The sequence below is a fragment of the Pleurodeles waltl genome, chromosome 3_1, assembly GCF_031143425.1.
Source record: "Pleurodeles waltl isolate 20211129_DDA chromosome 3_1, aPleWal1.hap1.20221129, whole genome shotgun sequence".
Taxonomy (NCBI): domain Eukaryota; kingdom Metazoa; phylum Chordata; class Amphibia; order Caudata; family Salamandridae; genus Pleurodeles; species Pleurodeles waltl.
Window position 1 is genome coordinate 358980759 of NC_090440.1, and position 22962 is coordinate 359003720.

Genomic DNA, 22962 nt, shown 5'->3' on the forward strand with positions numbered 1-22962 from the left:
TGCTAGCAGACTGGAACCGGAGCACCCCTGTTCTCTATAGGTGCCTATGTTGTTTGGGCTCTCCTTTGACATCTGCTCCTGGCAGGCCCTGTGTTGCTGGTGCTGAGGGTTTGGGGTTGCCTTAAACCCCCATCGGTGGGCTGCTATGCCCAGGAGACTGAACTTGTGAGTGCTTTACTCACCTGAGAAACTAACCAATGCTTGCCTCCCCCAGGAACTGTTGATTTTTGCAGTGTCCACTTTTGAAATAGCTTATTGCCATTTTTACCAAAACTGTGTACTACTGTTTTAAATCAAAGTTCTATACTTACCTGTGTAAGTGAGGATGCCCGCTCTCTGATGCTTTTTGCAGTTGCAATGGAGCCGCTCGTGGCACCTCTGAGACAGCACCATAATCACAGGGATTGGCATTTCAACAGTGTACAATATAGATTTCTATGTATGCTGATGTTGACCCATACGTTTGTGATCTACAGCTGCATTTAGACACTTTGCTAGACGACATATCATGCTTTGGGCAGATTTCTGGGATTACCATGAAGTGGTCCAAGTCGGTGGTGCTGCCCTTGTCCGAGGCTACAGTGCAGTGCCCCTCTAGATATCCCCTTGGATGGGCTGATGGACTGGTAAGGTATTTATCAAAAAATAAAGGGATTCGGAGGAATTCAAGGTCCAGTGCATACCCTCCAAAAACAGTTACTAATAATATAATGCACTGTTCCTAAGGAGCAGTAAGAAAAAGACAGGGTGAGTACTGGGGAGTCCTATTCATTAGGAGCTAGAATCCTCACACACCCAATTGGGTGTCATGCTTCATCATCAGACCAGCTCCTCGTCAGACTGGCGCTGCAATGTCTGATGGGCACCACCCTTTCGGGGGGCTCTTTGCCGGAGTTCTTTTATAAGATGCCGCACTATCCCGCAGGTGAGTAGGGTGTGCCAAAGGAGAAAAGGAAAGGAGAGCAAACAGATAAACAAGGAGTAAAATTGGCTCAAGAAACCCTATTAAGAACTATCTTTATTGAAGCGGGCTACAGGCCAAGATTAAAAACAATTACCAGGAGAGTAAGGTCGACGTGATGCTCGACCACTCTCACACTGATTCACACACAAGAACGGGTGGTCAAGAACTACAAGACCCACCTCAGAATCGGGTCGACATGTTTCGCGTCTATACGGTCCATAAAGGATCCACTGACGCTTCCTCAGGACCTAGTGCAATAATGCTTCTCCAAACATAAGCTAGAACTACTCTTGCCTATACCAGTTGACAATCAAAACCAAGGGGATTAGTATCGTCAGTCACTTATATAAGTCCATTTTGACCCAGTATATCATTCCTATTCGTCGCCCTGAAAATATATGAAAATCATAACATTGATTACTGCTCTGGTTAATGCAAAAAGGAATCTAATATAATAAAGAGAGTATTGAGGAAAGTGGCAAAGGGTGATCGTGAAAAGGTAGCACGTCATGCCAGTGTAATGAACAGGTAATGCTTACCCTCCCAATTTGAGACAGGACTTCATGGGATCGCGCAGACCTTAGGCCTGGTCCGCCTAACAGGCTGCATATCATATAGAAAAACATATGGTAACTAGATAGGTGTGAGACAAGGAGACACATACTTAAACTCTCTAAAATGGGTGATCCTGAGTCAGATGCCCAATTCTTAAAGGTACATGCTCACAAGAGAGAGAGAAAAATAGTCAATAGAGAGAGTAGCCCAACTTGGTTATACACTCACTCATAATTAGTGGTTGTCTCAATTGTAACGAGAAATCACGACTTGATAGGAACTTGTCGTAACCAAAAACAATACCACTCTAGCAGTGTCCATCACAAATAAATTCAAAATCCGTCAAATCAGAGAAGACCGGACTATCCGGTCAGTGAAAGGCTTATATTATGAGCTGTTTGCTTTGTTATTAACAAAATCAGAGTTAACGCTGATGCAGTCCAAGTGTTGCTAATTCAGGCGAGTAGCAAGCGACAGACAAATTTGTGCAAGTCTGAACGTATCAAAGCGAGTAATCCCTCGAGACTGCCGGAGTGCTGTAACCCATTCCCCAAGTCACACACCTCAAAGAGCGTTACATAGCACTCACTTGATTAAGGCTAGCTGTCAGCAGTTACTCCTACCCCGGGTCGTGCTCCTGAAATGACAAGGGGAGCGCAGACGCGGGAAATAAAATACAGCACAACCCGGAAGTCGGCTGACTCGCGCGTTGCTATGCAACGTATGCGAGTCTGAGAACCTGCAGCCACAGAGTTGCAAGATAAATGACGGACTCAAAATCAAATACCGGCTGACTAGCACGGCCGCCATAATGAAGATTCTCATTCAGAGATAGTCTGTAATAGAGAGGAATATTTAAATGGAAGGGACGCATTCTTATGGAGTCACCATCAGTCCTCCCCAAGCACCCCACCATATATGTAATTAAATAGAACCGAGAATCGTCGTCGTATATCCTGAATACTCCTGCATTCAAGTCACTGAGTAGTAGGTATCAGTACAGAAGGATTCATGTACAAAAATGTTGTCATAAAGTACAGAGGTCAGGAGTAATGCCCTTATGTTACAAGAATTTGTTAGTGAGTAAACAAACTATATGGGGAGAAAGGGAGAGCGAGGAAAACTGCTTACATCAACACCCTCTTATGTGAAAATTTCTTGGCGCATATCTCAATGCTGTTGTTATATCAAGGAGAGAAACTAATCCATGGTATATCATCATTTAGACCCTTTCGGTGGGTCCCAAGTTTAAACACCCAACGTTGTTCTAACTCAAAAAGAGACTCTGTAGTATAATCCACCACATGTCGTCCGGGCTATGTTGTGCTTCGATGTAATGGATACTGAGTTTAGTTGAAGTTCGGCCACACCGAATATTACTGCGGTGTTCATTGATTCTTAATTTCACTGCTCTTGTGGTCATTCCCACATATTGTAGGCCACACGGGCATGTGATCAAATACACGCAGTTTCGGGTGTTGCAGTTGGTATGTTTAAGTAGTCGCCAGTGCCCAATTGGGTCTAACTCCAAAGAGTCAATTCGTTTTGTCAAGGAGCACACGTTACAGTTGCCACATGGGAAATGGCCCACGACTGGTGGTAACTCCCACAGGGTGCCTTGTCTATTCGGTGTCACTCGGGGTCGGGGTCTTGTGTGGATCAGTATGTCTCTCAAATTAGTGGTCCTTCTAAAGGCAAGAAAGGGTTTTGGGATATTCTCACCCCCACTGTAGAGGATCTCCCATCTTTTGTTAATGATTTTCTTGACTGTATTAGACAGTGGTGTGAAAGTCGTGACACATGTTAATTTATTGTCTGTCCGTTTAGGTACCGTCTGTAGTAATAGATCTCTATCATTATATTTAGCTCTTTTGTAGGCACTATTAACCACTCTGGTTGGGTAATGACAGTCATCTAGTTTATGTTTCAATTCTGTAGCCTGTGTGTCAAAAGCACGGATATTACTACAGTTACGACGTTGTCGTAAGAATTGACCAAAGGGCAGGTTGTCTCTAAGTGCTTTTGGGTGATAACTATCGTAGAGTAGTAAACTGTTGCGGTCTGTGGTTTTTTGATGTGTGCAGGTCAAAAGTCTGCCACTATCAATGCTAATCACCAGATCCAAGAAAGTGATCATAGTGGTAGAAACTGAGGAGGTGAAATTCAGAAAAGGATCAAGATTGTTAACCCATGCCGTGAAGGAGGTAACCTCCTCAATAGGCCCTTTCCAGATGACCAAAATATCGTCAATATATCTACGCCACAGTTTGATGTTCCCAGAATATGGGTTAGAGGTAGGTAGTATGAATCGTTTCTCAAAGTCATACATGTAAAGACATGCTAAGCTAGGCGCAAAAGTACTCCCCATTGATGTACCTCGAATCTGGTGGAACAACAGGTCTTCGAACTGGAAAAAAAATTCTTTCATTGCTAAATTTGCACAATGCATAATAAAATGCACCGGAGTAGTTAGATCAAGTGTAGTAGACAGGAGAGCTGATTCTACTACTGCCAAGGTAGCTTGTTGAGGAATATTGGTATACAGCACTTCTACATCCATGGTAATCAAAGCCTGGACCTCCCCTTCAGAATTGATACATTCTATGAGGTTGAGGACATCTTTAGTGTCCCGTAGATATGTGGATGACTGCTGCACAAGTGGTTGCAGAAAATGATCGCAAAATGTGGACAATGGTTCGAGGATAGATCCTATCCCTGACACAATTGGGCGGCCAGGAGGAGGGATCTTCCCTTTGTGAATTTTGGGCAGACAGTAAAAATAGGGTATTCTAGGATTAGCAGTGTCTAGAAAATCGGCTTCTTTTTGTGAAATCCAAGAATTGCTAATGGCCTCGTGAATCATTCCTCTAATCTCCGTTTGTATTCTAGAGGTAGGATCATGGTTGATTCGTGTGTAGTAAGTAGAGTCGCTCAAGAGGCGAAGATATTCCTGTCTGTAATCTGATGAATTCAAAATAACTATGGCGCCGCCCTTGTCTGCTGGCTTAATGGTAAGGTATTTAGGCATCTGGCTGAGCAGGGACGTTAATATGCTTTGGTCAGCAAATTATGGAAGGGCTATTACATGGCTGGAAGATAAAGTAGAGGTGTGGCGTTCCCTGCCGCTCTCGTTGAGGGGTCGCATAGCAATAGCGAAGATGCTTATTCCAACCAAGTTTCTGTATTTATTTGTCAACTTGCCTCTCGTCCTTACTGTGAGCTTTCTGAAGCGGCTTAGGTCTGTGCTTGTGACTCTGGCCTGGGATGGACGGCAGCCCAGAATTTCATGGGAAAAACTGACACTCCTATTTGAATTGGGCGGGTTGGCGGCCCCGGATCTAGAACTTTATTATCTTTGTATGCAGGCTAATTTTTCGCATTTCTGGCTGCACCCTATACGATACCTGCCACATTTGGCGCCTGAGTATGATGCTGTGTGGCCGGATAGGTTACTGCGAGTGCTCATTGGCCTGCTCGGACCCCAACCACAGGGGGTCAACACTGTTGCCTGTACGGCAAGAGCCTGGACTGCGCCGTTGTGGCGTGCTGCTGTGTGAGAGCCCTTTTCGCCTTTGATGCCGGTGCAAGATGTTGCAGACATGACGTTTTTGGAGGATGTCCGAGTCTGTGAGATTCTTCCAGTGTCCAATTTAATTAACCTAGGATTTTGGTTCCCTGATGGGATGTTTATCTCCTTGGAGGCTGCCGTTGGTGATGAGTATGACTCAGCGCTGCACAGATTATTCTTTCTCAGAATTCGTGCCTTGCTCTCTGCTAGTTATCCCTGCTGCCCCCCCGATGTGCAGAGCGTTGGAGCTTCTGTATCAGACGCAACCTCCACGCAGGCTTATCACGAGCTTATATGTTTGCATGCAGAATGCGGTGTCTGTTACTGGGAATACAGCTAAGGCCCAATGGGAAGCAGACATTGACTAACCCATTTCTGACGATGTGTGGCGACGTTACTGCGCGCACATGCAAGAGCTGTCCCCTAGCTACAGACTGCATCTTATTCATTTCAATTTTTTACACCGCTTGTACTACACACCTTGTATACTGAAAAGTATGGGCATTCAAACTGATGCGGGTTGCGAGAGGTGTCATGCTCCTGAGGCTGGCTTCTTGAATCTCGCGTGGAGCTTTGTAGCGCTGCGTGAATACTGGACGGCAGTGTTGTGGGTGACTGAGGAGATGACGGGACCCCCTGTTGCCGCACACCCCTAAGCTTGCTCTTCTGGGCTATGTCAAGGGAGCCCCGGCGCATCGGAGGCTGGTGGGATTGCTGCTGCTGCTTGCCAAGCGTAGGGTCACGATGTGCTGGGGGCGACGGCGGGCCCCCTGTTGCTGTGACTGGTTACAGGATGCTGCGTACTGTCAAGAGCAACTGCTGATATACTGGGAGCTCATGTCTGAGGGTTCATGGCCGAGAGATATATGGCCCCCCCAGCGATTTTATTTGGAGGCTCATGTATTGAACAACATGCGGTCGCCAAATGCATACCACTGATTATGCAATAGATGTGCTCCCCTTACATGCCATTCAATTACTGCTTACATTCCTGTTGGTGAATTGTGGGCTACAATGTTCAGTTATCCCCTCCCTCTTTCCTTTTTACCCCTTGTTTTCTCTTTTTCCTCTGTATGCTCCTGCTCTCTGCTCTTCTCTATCTCTCTCTTGATCTCACATTGTTTACATCTGGATGTTGTCATAATGCTGCTCTGTTTACACACCGCCTCACTGCGGTATGTCGCCTTCTCCTTTATGTACACTCCTGATGGTTCCTATGTCACCAGTTGTGCATTGTACTCTTTGCTGACTTTCGTCTGTATCAGTTGGCCTTAGAGCTTTGCTCTGTTTGGATTTTGTTACCAATAACTGCAACAACAAAAAAACATAAAGTAAACAATAGTTGGTCTCTTTCAGACCTGACACCTGCAAGGGAGACCTTGATCTTGCTCTTGTGAAAAGCAAGCGTTCTATGTGGAACTTGGAGCACACAGGAGCCAAATAATGATTTGTACGTTTTGTTAATATAAGAAAGCCACAACTACACAAACCAAAATAATGGATTTTGTGAAGGCTGTTTCAGATTTTGCCCAGATGGAGTGCCAGAATAGAGTAGGCTTGAGCGAGAGCATGTCCTCCAGGTTATTTAGCCCTAACTCCTTATGAACAATAAAAGATGGTCAAGAGGCAGCAGTACACAACAAATGGCTAAGAAAGGCGTTCTCCTCAACCTGAAGAGGACTACAAGGCGTATAGTCCAACAGTCCCCTTCAATACATAGTGACTGACAGTGCTCTAGCCATAGAGATGTTGACCATTTCCCTAACGGGAGGGTATCAGGTTTGCAGGAGAACCTGAAGACACCCTAGCACACTCAGATCATTTTGGATTGAGTGTTTTTTATGTGTTGAGGCCATTATTAGAAAAAAGGATATCCAAATAACAAAATGAATTAACCTTCACAATTGGAGTGCCCTTAATGTAGAAGGTCCTGCACTTCTGGGTGCTTTCTCCACATGACATTGTGAATGTTTTGGTATTATTAAACTTCAGTTTCTGGCCTCTATAAAGTCAGCAAATGTGTTCATCAGTATCTGCAGGCCAACAGTGGTCCTAGACATCAGGACTGCGTCGTAAGTGTACAAAAGCACAGAAACAGAACAACCAGCAACTGCAGGCACGTCGGCCTGCAGAGTATGAAGGGCACCATCGACCCCACTTATAGAAAGGGAGAATAAAAATGGTGTCAGGACCCAACCTGTCTGATTCCCCTCTTGATTTTAAACAATGGAGAACATTCCCTATTGGGGCCAAAGCAGACCTTACTGGATAAATTCTCATACAACCAAGACGAAAAGAAACAATATTCTCAGGGCTGAAATTGAAAGCAGTGTATGTCAAATGATCAAGTGATCCACCAAATCAAAGGCACTGTGGAGATCAGTGAAGCGCAAATGGAGAAAACCTGACTTTGCCTTAGTATATTTCTCAGTGACCAGGGCTAAGTTCACACAATGCTCCACTGTCCTCAGCGACCTTCTGAATCCATACTGGGCATCTGAAAGAATAGAATTGTCAGTGGCCCACTGCTCCAGTTTCCATAGAAGAACTCTGCCCATCACCTTTGTACAATAATCTAGGAGGTAGACAGGATGATAGCACTTCAGGTCAGATCTGTCCCCCTTCTTAAAAATGGGCAGTGTTAAAAATTGAGTCTCTAGTTGGCAGAGGTATGCACCCTGTCAAAGTAGGGACCAGAATCCTAGTCAGGGTAGGTCACCTCACAATCTAAATTATCTTGAGTTCACCCTCTGGTACCTTGGCACAGAGCAGATAGGCTTAACTTAGAAGGCAATGTGTAAAGTATTTGTGAAATACCTCATACAGTAACACAGTGAAAACACCACAAAAAGTACACCCCACCAGCTTAGGAATATAGATATTATGTATCTGAATAAACAAGACCAAAAGGACAAAAATCCAATGTGCATGTCAAGCTGTCACTTTTTAGAGGTTTAAGTAAGTCTTAATCCATAGGAATCAATGGATGTATCTCTTTAGCACAAATTACCTGGCATGCATCAAAAACAGCGATGCAGGGGGCCACAGACGAGGTGAGGTGTCGGAAAGTAAAGCGATGTGTCGATTATTCCGGCACAGCATAGGTGATGTGGCGATTCTTTCCACGCTGGAAAGGTGATGGCTATTTATGGGCTCGCAGCCTTGATTCCTTACTGCGGTGTGGGGATAAACTAACACCCAGAGCATGGAAAAACCAAATGCACTGTGATGAGGAAACAGGTACTGATTCAATTCTGTAGGCACTGCAGCGATTATTCAGCCACAAAACTGAGTTGATTCTGCATAGATTTTTCTAGCGTTGTGGACTTTCTATGTTATGTGAAGTCTTTGACGGCCCTGAGACTTCTTAACATGAGGCAAGCTGACAAGCCCTTGGAGATGACTTGGGGGTGGAAGGCAAAGTCCTTTCAGCATAGTCAGGGAGCAGCAGGACAACAAGCAGGAGAGCAGTCCTTCCAGAAAAGCAGTCAAAATCAGTCCTTTGGGTAGCATGGCAGTCCTTCTGACATAGTCCAGTTCTAGGTCCAAAAGGGTCGTATTTTAGGGGGTCACAGACCCAGTATAGATGCCCAAATTTGCATTTGAAGTGGGGGAAACTACAAAGAGTGGTTTTGAAGTGCACCAGTTTCCCTTTCAGCCCAGTCTTGACTGCCAGGAGATCTGTGGGGGGTATCAGTCCTTTGTCTGGGGTCAGGCAACTAGCCTTTGAAGTGTAAATGAGAGTCCCTTCACCATACCTGCCCAGGAAAACCCATCATTATGTAGATGAATGCATATGCAGCCGAGTGTCAACTTCACCAGTAAGCAGGATTTCTCATTACCATTCCAGCCATTCCAAACATGACAATGCCACTCCGTTCAGATCAGAAATGACCACTTAAAGGTATAAAAATTTAATTCAAATGCTTGTCTATGAGAAGAGCAGGCTTCACAATAGTAAAAAATGACTTTGGGTGTTTTTCACTACCAGGACATGTAAAACTTACAAAGTATATGTCCTGCCTTTTACTTGCACAGAACTCTGCAATATGGGCTACCTAGGGCCTACCTCATGGGGACTTTTATGTAATAAAAGGGGTGTTTAAGGCTTGTCAACTAGTTTTAAATGCAAGTTGACGTTGCAGTGAAACTGCACACACAGGCCTTGCAACGGCAGGCCTGGGACATAGTTAAGGTGTTACTTAAGTGCGTGGCACAATCAGTGCTGTGGGCCCACTAGCAGCATTTAATTTACAGGCCCTGGGCCTTACGTTCCTAGTAAGTGCACTTTACTAGGAACGTATAAGTAAATTAAATATGCCAATTGGGTACGAACTAATGTTATCATGTTTAGGGGAGAGAGCACAAGCACGTTAGCACTGGTCAGCAGTTGTAAAGCCAGTAAAGTCCTAAAACCAGCAAAAACGAGACAGAAAAATGTAGGGAGGCAGGCAAAAAGTTGATGGAAGACCACCCCAAGGCTGTCAGGTCTAACAGGCGTTATGATGGAGTCAGCCCAACCTAATGAGATCGTGCCTTCAGAAGCCGGGTTAAACACTCGAGACAGAATGGGCCCCATAGATCACCCATGGCTCTGGAAGCATCAACCGGCACCCTTTCGGGCCCGAAACTTTATCCCAGCACTACTTTCTAGAGCAAATAGGACTTCTTCCAGAGTACCCTCAAAGGTCCTTATGCAGGTTGGAATGAGATTCTTACATACATCTGTGGAAACATTGCCCACAGGGGAGTCAAAGATTTTTGAAAAACAGTCAACCCTCGCTTGAAATGAGGTTAATTCAGGCACAGTTCTTTTTTAGCAAAGGAGCATTAACCATACTCCAAAACAGAATGACATAGTTGGTCTTAGATGCTGAGCCAAATTTGACCAAGCCTCTTCCCTTAAGCACCTTTTTCCTGGAGGCTAGCACCAAATTATATTGCTTTCTTAGTTGTGCAATAGCAAGACAATCCCTAGGAGAACTATGCAAAGCAATCCACACCAGCTTAAATGGATGGGTACACAAATGATCAAACCAACCATGTTTCTTAAAGGTCCTTGGTCTAGAGGATCATGTCAATAAACAAGTTAAGATACCTAATGATTGTTTCAAAAGCATAAATCAGCCCGGCAAGATCCATCCTCTGTACTCTGACAATAATTAAACGTAGTTGCATTTGTAATTAGCAGCTTCTGCATTACACACAGAGTGTAAACCCCTGACCATTTGATGCGGACGCCGTTGGGCCTGACTGGGCCAGCATTTACTACGCCAGTGCTAAATGTGGAGCTTTCAGAGAGAATAGATATGGATAAAACTATTAGATTGTGATCGCTCACTACAGTTGGAATTACCCCAAAATGAAGAACTAGGTAACTAACAGAAGAGGTGATTTAAATGTGGTTGATGTAGTGTAGGCTCTTCTACCAATTAAAGAGAAACTCTTTTCATTGTTACCTGTTACAATTCTCCAGTAGTGAAAAGTAATGTTTAAAAAGTAAGGAGTTTAGAGACTTTCCATAGGTGTTGCGTGAAAATTGTGAAAGACCTGCACCCATTGAGTTGGTTATACCACAAGCACGCCTCACCAGAAGAGAACATTTTTATATGTTAAAATCACCAACCTAAAAGATGGGGCAACTGAAGTAAATGGGAAGGAGCGCATCTAATTCCACATCAAGGGCAAAAACAACATTACTATGGGAAGAGTCTAACATATAATTATAAAAGTTAATTAACACCAAGTCAGACCCACCCCTAAATGACAACAACACAAACAGGTAAGGTGGGAAAGAGTACCAGACCTAATAATGACAGGAAGCAAGTTAGAAATTAAGATATGCAAACAACCTTTGGCCCAACCTGACGGACACAGGTGTAGTAAAAACAAAAGAGGAGAACCCTTCAATATGGGTAGGTGCCACACATTAGGTTTCCTGGAAGCATATATTATGTGAGGTGAAAGTAATGTTAAGCCAGCCCAGGGCTTATAGTTTGTTTTGGATCCCAAAACTGTTCCATGAGGTGAAGTCACAAATCCTGTTGTATCCATTATGTGTTGATGTTGAAGGTAGAAAGGGGTGCTAGATAACTGGCAAGGAGGAATTAATAGAAACAGGAGCAGTAAATTCAGTTATAGGCTCGTGGTTAAGGCAGGGAGGATGAGTGGTCTGGTCAATAGCATTATCCACACAAGCAAACGGGAAAGTTCCCTCAGAGATGGAGTGCCAATCTACCCCCTGCAAATCGCTCAAGACCACAAACCTATTTGGTAGGGAAACATAGGGTGGGCAATGAACAGAAATGGGTTGATCAATGGATGGATCATCTGACACTTGAGGGACTTGGTATAGGTGGTGACAGAAATAACCCAAGGGGGAAAGTGTAATATTGCAAACATTTGAGGTCTGAGATGAGAACCTGTCACAGTGTCCTTTCCTCGGGATTTGCACGCTGCTGAACAAAAGCCCCACCTCCCGGCGTCACCAACTCAGAAAGCTATTATAGCACAAAGTTATGATGAAGCCAGGTGGGGGGAAAGGAATTAGGGTAGGGAACTGCAGGGAGAGAGATCTGAAAAGAAAAGGTTAGAACAAATATACATATACTCATTCATCGCAGTATAACTCATCAATAGACTCTTCTTTGAATCAAGGAACAAGAACAAACTACATCTGAACCAAGAGATGGCAAGAGCTTTGGACTAGGGTCATACTCTGAATATCAATCCTGTAACAACTATGTATTCATAACGTAAACGTTTGATCACAGCATAGAAATTCTCAAAGACTTAAATAAGTATCTCACATATTATGCTTTCCAAAAAAACAATGAAACTATAATTTGTTTATCTCCGAAATGCTTTCACATTTACAATTATAGACCTGAAAGTTTTACTCATTGAACCTGAATCGCTTTATTCGTTGGGCAGACGCGCCTTGTTTATTGTTCATGAAGCGCTTTGATTATTATGCATGAAGCGCTTTGTTCATTATTTGTTTTTATTTTTTAAAATCCTATATCAGTCCCATAGTTGAGCCTGGCACCACTTCCCAAAAAGAGCTGATCTGCCGAGGAGCCCCCAATTTCTCTCATATAGGCTTCCAGCGCTGGATGCTGTACCCGCGACAGCCAGACCATGAGAGATAGGGAGGAGAAAAAATTATCATTGGACCTGAACAAACCAAACCATTTTTATACGCTCGCTATTAGGCTATAACCAAATTCAACTTCCCTGCCCATCAAGCAGGGGGGGCCCACATTCCCTCTTGGATGGGCCTCCCACGGCCAGGTAAATTTTTGCAAAATAAAAAAGGGCTTGCAGCCAGTTTTTGAGCAAGGGAGGCGTATTCGCTGTCCATTTTCAACAAATTTCCCTCCTGGCCACCAAGATGGAATAGAAAATTAAGTCCTTGTCTGTTCTACTAATCTTATGACTTCTTCCAACCGCTCCTTGCGTCTGGCCAAAAATAATCAAAGGGAAAGTTACCAAAATCTCCTATCGCAATACCTGAGAGAGATATTTACAAAGATCTTTCCAAAAGAACTCCACACTTGGGTACTCATAAAACATATGGAGGTCAGAGGCAAGCTGTAAATCGCATTTAGGACACTTAGTTACCTTTTTACTGCCTATTCTAGAGAGTCTCTCTGTGAAAGATATGCTCTATGTATCGTAAAGAAATGATTCATCTGAAGAGGTGCCAGCTTGACAATCCTAAACAAAGTTGACATTGAGGATGCCCACCCCTGCACAGCTTTTCCCTGTGGCATACTCTTCCTCCATAGGGAGGTTGGCAATATAAATTCCCCATCCAGACCTTCTAGTACCTCCCAATACCAACTTGAAACCTGCTTAAATTTGGGGGACTTAGATAACACAAGTTCTTCCAAAAAGCCGGCAGCCTCACATACCACTTGTGATTCTCGTAACCAGCCTTTTACTTGAGCATACTTCAATATAGAAAAGGTACACCCCAACTTCACCTCAAGATCTTCCAGAGGGGATTAGCATTCCATCACTAAACAGATCCCCCCAGGACATTATCCCTGCCTTCTTCAATGGTAATGCCAAAACGTCCCTAAAACATTCAGGGGTACCAGGAGAGTCCCAAATTGGAGCATGTGGACTGTAGTAACTAACTCCTGCTGCCATCCTCAAATAGTACCAACTTGTTGCGAGATCACAGAGGATTTTCAGTTTTATTTTTTTCAAGAATTTTGGGTCTCCAAACTTGAAAAGAAATCCCTTAACGGCTCCCCTAACCGAGCTCAACATAGCTTTAAACATTACACCGATTGCTGAGGCATCGGGAACAGAAAACAAACTTTTTACTGAATTCAATTGAAAAGCCCAGGCATAATAGTTCAAATCCGGAAGCACTAGCCCCCCCCCTTTTTCCCTCTTTCTCCTCAGTTTTTTCCATGATATCCTAGATCCCTTTGATGCCTAAACAAAGGAGGTAATAGCCTGTTGAAGCTTTCACAAATACTGCTTATCCATTAACAAAGGTATAGAGCTGTACAAAAAGTTAAGTTTAGGCAGAATCATCATCTTCACCAAGTTAATCCTCCCTACCAGTGTCAGGGGCAGGTACATCCATCTCTGAAGGGATCTGCACCCTTCCTCTATCACTGGTTTTAGATTCGTTGGTGCAAGCAACTGAAAATCCTGAGTAAATAGAATCCCTAAATATCTCATTTCTCTCTTCAATTGTATCTGTCCCACCGACAAATGATTCCAAGTCATAACCTCTGTCTTCTCCGCGTTTACCCGAAATCCCGAAACTCTACCAAAATCTTCAGATAAAGACAGAAGCCTAGGCAAGGCAGAAACCAGGTCAGCCATGTAAATTAAAAGGTCGTCTGCATCCAGAGCCACCTTTTTCACCCAACCATTACACTCAAAAGGAGCAATAGCCGAGTTTCCTCTTATTTTTCTGGCTAGAGGCTCTATATACCAATCAAACAGTAACGGGGAAAGAGGACAACCCTGCCTAGTACCTCTCGTGATCTTCAAAGGCTTGGTAAGATTACCGTTTACTAAAACTCTGGCAATGGGATCTCTATATATTAAATCTATAACTCCACAAAAGTTTCCTCCTAAACCAGTTAATCTCAGGATGGATGTTAAGTATCTCGAGTTCACCCTATCAAAGGCCTTCATTGCATCCAAAGTAACCACAGCCAGGGGCGTTTCAAATTATGTAGCCATATCTATTGCCTCCGCCAAATTGTCCTTTTTGGTCAGGGTGAATTAGTCGACCCATCACTCTGCTGAGTCTATCGGCAAGAATCTTAGCGAATATCTTATAGTCACAGTTTAGCAGAGAGATGGGCCTATAAGATTCACACTTAATCAGACTCTTACCCGATTTCTGAATTAAAGCAATCGTAGCCTCATTCCATGAACCAGGGATAGGGGCCCTGTCTTCAAAGATCCCAGCAAACAAGTCTACCAGAACTGGAATTATTGACTCCGCCATCAGTTTATAAAATTCCTTTGGAATGCCATCAGGCCCGGGTGCCTTACCATCTTTACTACACAACAACACCTTCCTGATTTCCGCCGCTGAGATTGGACTGTTCAAAGCAATTTGCTCTTCTTGTGATATATTTGGGAGTATGTCATCCGCCAACCATGTACCGATATCCTCCTCTCTTACCTCAGCTTCTTCTTTATACAGTTCAGAAAAGAAAGAATGGAAAGCTACCTCCATTTCCTCCGTATTCGAAGATCTCTCACCTGCTTGATTTATCTCTACTTCCTTAATATAGTTCCTTACTAGATCTCACTTACATTTCTAAGCTAGTAGCTTACCTGCACTCTCCCCACACTCAAAGTGCGCTAATTTACTAGCCTCTACTCTTTTGGTGACTCTAACTTGTAACACCTCCTCCAACTGAAGCCTTAGCTCCTTCAACTTGAACTCCAAAGCCTGAGCCTCCTCCACCTCCTCCTTAGTATCCCCCAAAGGTTGCCTCCTCACTTTCAACATTTCCTGTTCCAACTGTAAAATAGTGGCCCTATACTGCCTATTCCTATAACTCACTATATTCATAGCCTTACCTCTCATGACTGCTTTAAAAGTGTCCCATACCACTGCCAACGAAGCTGAATCTAAATTGGTTTAAAAAAAGACCTCCGCCTCTATCTGCAACTGATCAAGAGCCTCCAAGTCTTGCAGCAACGTACAGTCAAACGTCCATCTGCTACCGCCAGACCGTCCAACCACCTTTAATTCTACCACTGCTGCATGATCTCAGAGATGGGGGGGTAAATAAGTAATATTACCTACCAAACCTTCAAGCCTGCAGTCAATAAGAAAGTAATCTACACAAGAGGCATGCTTATATTTCTGATTATAAAAAGAAAACTCCCTTAATTCTCTCTTCCTCTGCCGCCATACGTCCCTTAACCCCCACTCTTTCATTACTGCTCTAAAAAAAAACGATGGGATTTTGGAGTCCCTAACGACCTACATGTCTCAAATCTATCCAAATTATTATCTAGCTCTACATTAAAATCCCCAGCAATTAGAACCAGATCCGGGAAGTAGAATAACTGTGAGAAACATTTTTCAAGTGGGCCAATATCGTCACAATTTGGACCATAAAACCCGCCACAGTAAATATTCTGTCAAAAATTTGTAACAACTATAATCCATCTTCCCCCTGGGTCAGATCGTACCTCTAGCAATCCTGCCTTAATCCCATGCTTAACTAAAATGGCAACCCCCCTGGAATGGAAGTTATGCTCCGTGCAGTCGAATAAATGTACCCATGCTAGCTTTTTAAAGAGATCAACCCCCTCATCATCTCTAGTTAGATGAGTCTCTTGTAGAATTAGAATTTTAGCCGGGGAGTCTTTTAAATATTGTAAAATGTTATCTCTCCTACCCTTTGTTCTTAATCCGTTAACATTCCTAAAGAGTAACTGAACAGAAGAGGCATTTACTACTCTCCCCCGCCATTATCCATTGGGTGCCACTTTGATTAGGGTGAATGAGGAAACAATTTTCTACATTTTTTCCCACATGCTCACCACCCTGTGACCCCCCCTCCCGCCCTTCCCATGGAGGACCCCCTTAGATAAGTGGACTGAAGTATGTCCACAATTAGAGCACACGTGATTCCTGGGTTAGGGCCCGGGACGTTATTTCACCATCGTGCTGCCCCTCGACTTAAGTACAGCCAACAACTCATCCGGAGTTTTCCCATCTCGCACATTTTACATTTTGTTGGTAAACATAACCGTTAGATTAGCGGGAAATTAAGTTGTGCAGAGACTCACAATAATCTAAACTGCTCGAGCCGTTGTCCCAACTCCCATTGCCTATTGATGGTAATCCCGGAAAGATCTGATTTGATTTCAAATGAAAAATCCTGCGCTTTTAAAGATCTCCACTTTTTAACAGAATTTTCTCCTTCAAACTATATGTTAAAAAGTTAATCAAAATTTTCCGAGGCTTGCTAACGCTTGGATTTTTCCTGAAGGGATCTCTATGAGTCTTTTGAATGTCCCGCGCAATTTCTTCTTCGCTCTCCTCTAATGAGAGTGCATACTTCAAAAGTGATACCAAAAAAGCCTTCAAATCAGCTCCTTCTGCCCCTTTAGGAACATGCAGTCCCCTCAAGTTATTTCTCCTTGAATTATTTTCTAATTGTTCCAATTTGTTCTGGTGGGCATGCTCAGAAACTTTCAAGGCCTGAATGCCACCTTTGTTCACTTCAATGTCCTCTTTCAAAGTCATCACCGTAGCTTCCAGGGCCTGTGTTCTTAATGACAGAAGATCCAATTTTTTTTCCAAGGCCTCATAGACCTCTCTAATCTCTGCCTGATTTTTTTCTGAGGTGGCAAACCCATTCCCGATATCCTTCGAGAGGGAGAGTATCATCGCTTCTACTGAAGATTCCTTGCCAGAAGCCTGTCGAGGGGAACCCGACTGATCAACCGGAACCTGACATGGGAGACTACCCTCCAAAGAGCTCTCTATTACCTCGACAAGAGGGTCCTTGCTGCCAGTAGCCTGAAGAGAGAGGAGCCCCCCCCCCACCCTCTGGACTGACTGCACATCAAAGCGTTGTGGGGACTCAACTGCTTGAAAGGGGCCCCCTGATTCACAACACCTCGTATCCGATTGTTCCTGCATCTCCCTAGTACCTTGGGAATCCCTTTCCAGGATGGATTCTAATAAGGAAGCATCCACCCCAGGTTTAAGTTTAAAGAAGGAGCTCATGGAGGGGGTGATTTTAGGGGCAACACTGATATTATTTTTTTTGCCATCTGGCCGTCCAGTATGTTTTTCAAAAGTCAGGCCCCCACCCCCGGTAGTACTAACTTCATCCCCCAGGCTCCAAAGCTCACTGATTTCAACTAGACATGCAGAGTTAGGGAGGATCAGCAACCTCCAAACAAACTGAGTCCAAAACCTTCCTACCTTGAGGTTGAGCCCCAGTCCACATATTCCACAGCCAAGGCCATCCTAGTTGGGCCCCTGAAGACTTTCCAGGCCCTTCCAGCACTCCATTGTGGAGAAGTGTGGCACAATGGTTAGAGCGGCAGACCCTGATGCAGAGATCTGGCCCGGGACCAGAGTTCAATTTCCACCTTGGCGGGTCTTGGGCTCAGTTCCCTTGGAACAGATAATTCTCGCCTCAGTGCCTAATCTAATTAATGGGTCCCACTCTGTAACTCTGGGCAATAGCTTGCTTAATCTCCACAACGGCCCTCACAGCGCTTGGATGCCTGGCTTCACCCTGGGGCTGTCCAGAAGTGGGTGCCTCACAGGGAAAAGCCAGGAGGGGTTCCACAGCGGTATGCTACAGCGCCTTGAGACCCTAACGGGTGAGTAGTGTGCTATACAAGTGCGAAGATTACAGTTTTACATTCCCCCTCCTCACCTTCCTGCAGCCTCCTAAGGGAACCTTGAGGGGACTCGGACTGAGCCTGCTTATGCTTGTGCTGGCTCTGCCCTGCCTGCTTCTCCCAGAGGGGGGCCTGTGCAATACAACCAGGAAAATTAGAAACGGTGTAATGTCTTACAAGGTTACCTTCCAGGTGAACAATTATGTTTGAGAAAATATGGAGCAAGTGTTAATTTCCACACATTACCTATTTTTATTTCTCCACAGAATAAATATTTTTTGCTCCCACTGAATATGTCTGTGTTCTCTCTTTTACTCTCTGGAAAGGTAGTAAGTCCTATCTTTGACAGAAGCATTTCCAAACATTTGTGCAATAGTAACTACTTGACGACTAACCATGAATGCCCAGAGAGGCTTACAGATTCACAATCCCTAATATCACCCCAACCCTAAATTTACCATCTGCAAATGTTCCACTTTAAGAATAACACTTTGTAAATCAACACATCTTCTATTTCAGTATGAAACCTAGGAATCAGGACGCAGACTTTGTATTTCTAAATTTTGGGAATATGGTATAGGTAAACAAAGAGATGTTGTCTCCTAAAATGTTTGTAAATCCTTTTGCAATTGTTTACTGAACAGAATTACACAGGGTGGATTGAACACACAATACACAACATGAAGATGGTGCTAGCCATAGTGAAAGCAAAGATATGTATACTTTTCCAATCTATTGCTATGTCATGCTTTTGGTTATTCATCAATGAAAAATCTTCTGGAGGTGCATATCATAGTATTGTTTTTGAGTATTTTGTATTCTAAAATACAACAAATGCCTTCCAGCATCCATGACATATTAGCTGGCCTAAATTACATTTTTGCTGCTAGTGATGCTGGCACATCTGTAGGAACATTTTTAGCACAATGGACCCAATCAAATGGACTGGGAGTTCTACATTTAGGATGCACATCTCAGCTAATCTGGCAGAGCCAACTTAACCCCACTGGTGGGCTGTCTCTAAGACTGCAGAACTCAAAATGATGTTTTAAGACGTGACTGCCAACAAGGCTTCAAATCAAAGCCTAAAAAGGAAGATGGCCTTCAACGAGTTCCAGTAGCAACCAGAAACAACAAAACATTCTAGTTCCTATTCTGTTCTCTAAAAACTGGCCATCTCAATCTCACAAAACTAATTGGCACTCACCAAATGATAACTTCCACATAGGGATTATAGTCATTCTATGTAGTTGAGGTTCAAGTGATTAAAACTAGTGCAGTTTGGTAGAAGTGATCCCAGAATCAGGCAAGCATTGACAAAGCCTGTAGGTATGGCCTCGGCAGGCACGTGAGATGTTTATTTTTTTATATTACAAGCATATACCACAAAAAAACATGCTACCAGCTAAACATGAATGGCATATTCTTACAATAAACATTTAAAATGTTTTCAAAAATGTAATTAATTCAAGTTGGCATTTTGCTCACTATGGCCCTCTTTATGAACACAGCGGTCGAAACCGCCGTGTTCATGCTGGCGGTCAAACCACTGACCGCCAGCGACCTCGGATCCCCGCCGGCCGTAAAATGTACATTCCTGTGGGCCGGCAGGCGGAAACATTGTTTCCGCCCGCAGGCCCACAGGAATGCCAGGCTGGAACATTCCATGTGGAGCCGCCGCCAATGGCTTTGTGCGGCGGGTGCAGCTGCACCTGTCGCAGAGATCACTGCCTGAAAAGTGCAAGTGCATGGGCAGTGCAGGGGTGCCCCAGTGTACCCCTTCCACCAGCCTTAGAGGCTGGAGGCTAAGGAATCATTATCTGAGGGGCAGCACTGCTGCCCTGTCGGATAATAATTCCGACTGCCGCCAGGCTGCCTGACGGAGGCAGCCTGGCGGTGAGTGAGGGCCACCGATGACAGCTCACATGGTTTTTATAATGTGGCGGTGTGGCGTGTTTACCCGCCACCGCCAGCATGGCGGGCCACACCGCCAAGTTCAAAATGACCACCTATGTTTTTAAATACCAAGCATATTAAGTTGTGCCATGTCATTTATGAAGAAGCAAGAATAAACCACTACCTAACCAAGCACTCAAATATCGGTAGCTAAAATATTACAGTGACATTCAAACATTATTAACAGCAAACTTCAAGAAGGAGTGGTAAAAGAACTCATCATCAAACTGGACGGCCAAAATGGAAGCAAAAACTAAACTGTCACTAAAGAGAAAGGGACTATTTTTAGGCAAATGTGAACAATGTGCACAGGCCTTCTGCAGTCACTCAAAGTGAATTGAGCCAATAGCTGTAGTGGGCTGACCCACTACCCCAATCTGTATGATATGGTGGGTGGAACTAAAATGTGGATGGCAATTCGAAAGATGTATGAAGGAAGACTGCTGATCAAAAGTCCATGAACTATGAACATACTTTATGTATGATATATTTCACAAAACAATTGTCTGGTAAGACTAATGAACAAGTTACTTACCTTTGGTAACAACTTATCTAGCTGCAGGTTCCTTACCTTAGAATTCCCTTGCGTCAGCTTCAAATCCGGAATTTGTCTGCTAAGCAGTAGCCGGCGCGTGCCGTCAGGTGGCGTCGTTCGGATCTGCGTGGGTCGTCCAGCTCTGCGTGGCATCAGCATCATTGGAGCCATCTGTAATGTCACAGCCTTCTATATAGGCACCACCATGGCATGCATACGTCCATTCTTTTCCACAAGTTCCCCCGCCAGAAGCGCAGAGTCATGGAAGAACCAACTTTTTTCTGATTGTCTGAGCAAAATGACATGCCCTGGAGAAAGTGTAAAAATTTGAAAAAACATAGTATAAATCTGCAGAGCGGGGATGCCTGGGTGGGTGTAAGGAATCTGCAGCTAGACAGAGTCTCTACCATATTATTAGTTACCGAAGGTAAGTAACTTGTTCATCTGATAGAGACTTCTAGCTACAGATTCCTTACCTTAGAATAGAAAGCCAAGCTATAACCTCCTGGCGGTGGGCTGCGAAGATATACTCCACACAAGGAAGTCCTGTAGGACCGAGCGAGCAAAATACCCCTCTCTTCTTACCTGGCTATCCAGGCAATAGTGTTCTGCGAACATGTGCAAGGAAGCCCACATTGCCGCCTGGCAGATGTCTAGAACCGGCACGCCTCTAGCTAATGCCGTGGTAGCAGTTTTCCCCCTTGTAGAGTGAGCTCTCATACCCTCAGGAGGCTGCTTCTTGGCCAATGTGTAGCAGATTTTAATACAGAGAATGACCCAGCGCAAAATGGTCAGTTTCTGGACTGCCCGACCCTTCTTTGCTTCAACGTACCCCACAAAGAGTTGGTCGTCCACCCGGAACTCTTTTGTGCGGTCAAATTAGAACAACAAACCTCTTTTTGGGTCCAGATGGTAGAGATGCTCCTCTTCTTTAGAGGGATGCAGTGGAACAAAGTAGGTGGCCAGGGTGATGTTCTGACCCAGTTGGAAAGGGGTCACCGCCTTGGGATGAAAGAGGCATGAGTTCTGAAGCCCACCATATCAGGATATATTGTGAGATACAGTAGTTTTGATGATAAAGCCTGCATCTCACTTACTCTCCCGGCAGATGTGATCGCCACTAAGAAGGCTGTTTTGATAGTGAGCAGCCAGAGACGACAATTATGTAAAGGCTCAAAAGGAGCACACATAAGAAATGTAAGCACTAGATTAAGGTCCCACTGGGGCATAAGAAAAGGCATATGTACGAGCCTTTTTAAGAATCACTGTACAATAGGAGACTTAAACAAAGACTGTTGAAAGATAGCCCTTAAGAGGCCCTAAGGAGGAACACCCTGTTGGAAGAGTGTCAGAATGAAAAAAAGGATATTCGAAAGAGAAGAAGAAAGAGGATATATAGACCTCTCTGTACAATATAATACAAAACGTTTCCCAAAGGCAGGCATAAACTGTTTTAGTAGAGGGCCGCCTGGCCGCCAGAATGACATTACAGACTTCGGGAGGGAACTCATAAACCATTAACTGCCGCCACTCAATCTCCACGCATGATGCAGCAGAGTTGACAGGTTTGGGTGGAAAACCTTCCCCTGCTGCTGTGACAGAAGATCCTCCCGAAGAGGACTGATGCTCATTTTGAGAAGCTCTGGATACCAAACTCTCTGTGCCAAATCTGGAGCCACTAGGATTACTTGGGCTCGGTCGTTCTTGATTTTCTTGAGTACTCTGGGCAGAAGTGGTATGGGCGGAAAGGCGTACAGGAGGCCTGAACTCCACTCGCGATGAAACACGTCGCCAAGCAATAGCCGCCTTGGAAACTCCAATGTGCAATACTGGGGGGAGCTCTGGTTCCTGGAAAGGGAGGAAGACGCAGAGTCAGCCCTGGTGATGGCTCTGCAGAGCCTCGCTCAGAGTTTCGACGTTCCCTAGATGCCTCGTCAGCCGACAGGTGTGACAAAGTCAAAGTCCGCTCTTTTTGTGCCTCTTACCTGAATGCCACAAAGACCTCAAATGCAAGGAAGATTACTTGGGGCTCCTAGAGCTGTGCCGCGACCTCCTAGAGTGGAACCATGATCTCCTCGGAGTTGCGCTACCTGAATACGGCTGCCGGGCCGCTAGAAGCTTGAGAGATCTCTCACTCAAGGCCTTCAGAGCCATGGCCCGACCGTCAGAACACAAGTTCGAATCGTGGTCCTTCTCAAGGCACTAGAGACACATCTGGTGAAGATCCATAACCGACATGGTGCGATGACATGCACCACATGGTTTAAATCCAGTCTTTCTCAAAGACATCACTCAGACAATCAAAAAATCTTTGACAAAAACGTTGAAAAAAAGGGTAGCTCTTTCCGGATGTGCCCTTAACTGGTGCAGAAGGAAAAGAACTGACGTACGCGAGCCAGGGTGCTGCCTATATAGAAGGCCGTGATGTCACAGGGGGCACCAATGACGCTGACGATGCCATGCGGAGCCAGATGACACACGCGGATCCATAGACGCCACCCGACGGCGCGCGTA

The 22962-nt window shown here is 44.5% G+C and overlaps 1 protein-coding gene across 1 annotated transcript in view; it reads right to left on the reverse strand.

The window, feature by feature from the left end:
- The window catches only part of ATP8B4 (ATPase phospholipid transporting 8B4 (putative)), a 2552767-nt gene that overhangs the window by 1185020 nt on the left and 1344785 nt on the right, over positions 1-22962 (reverse strand). The window lies entirely within an intron of this gene.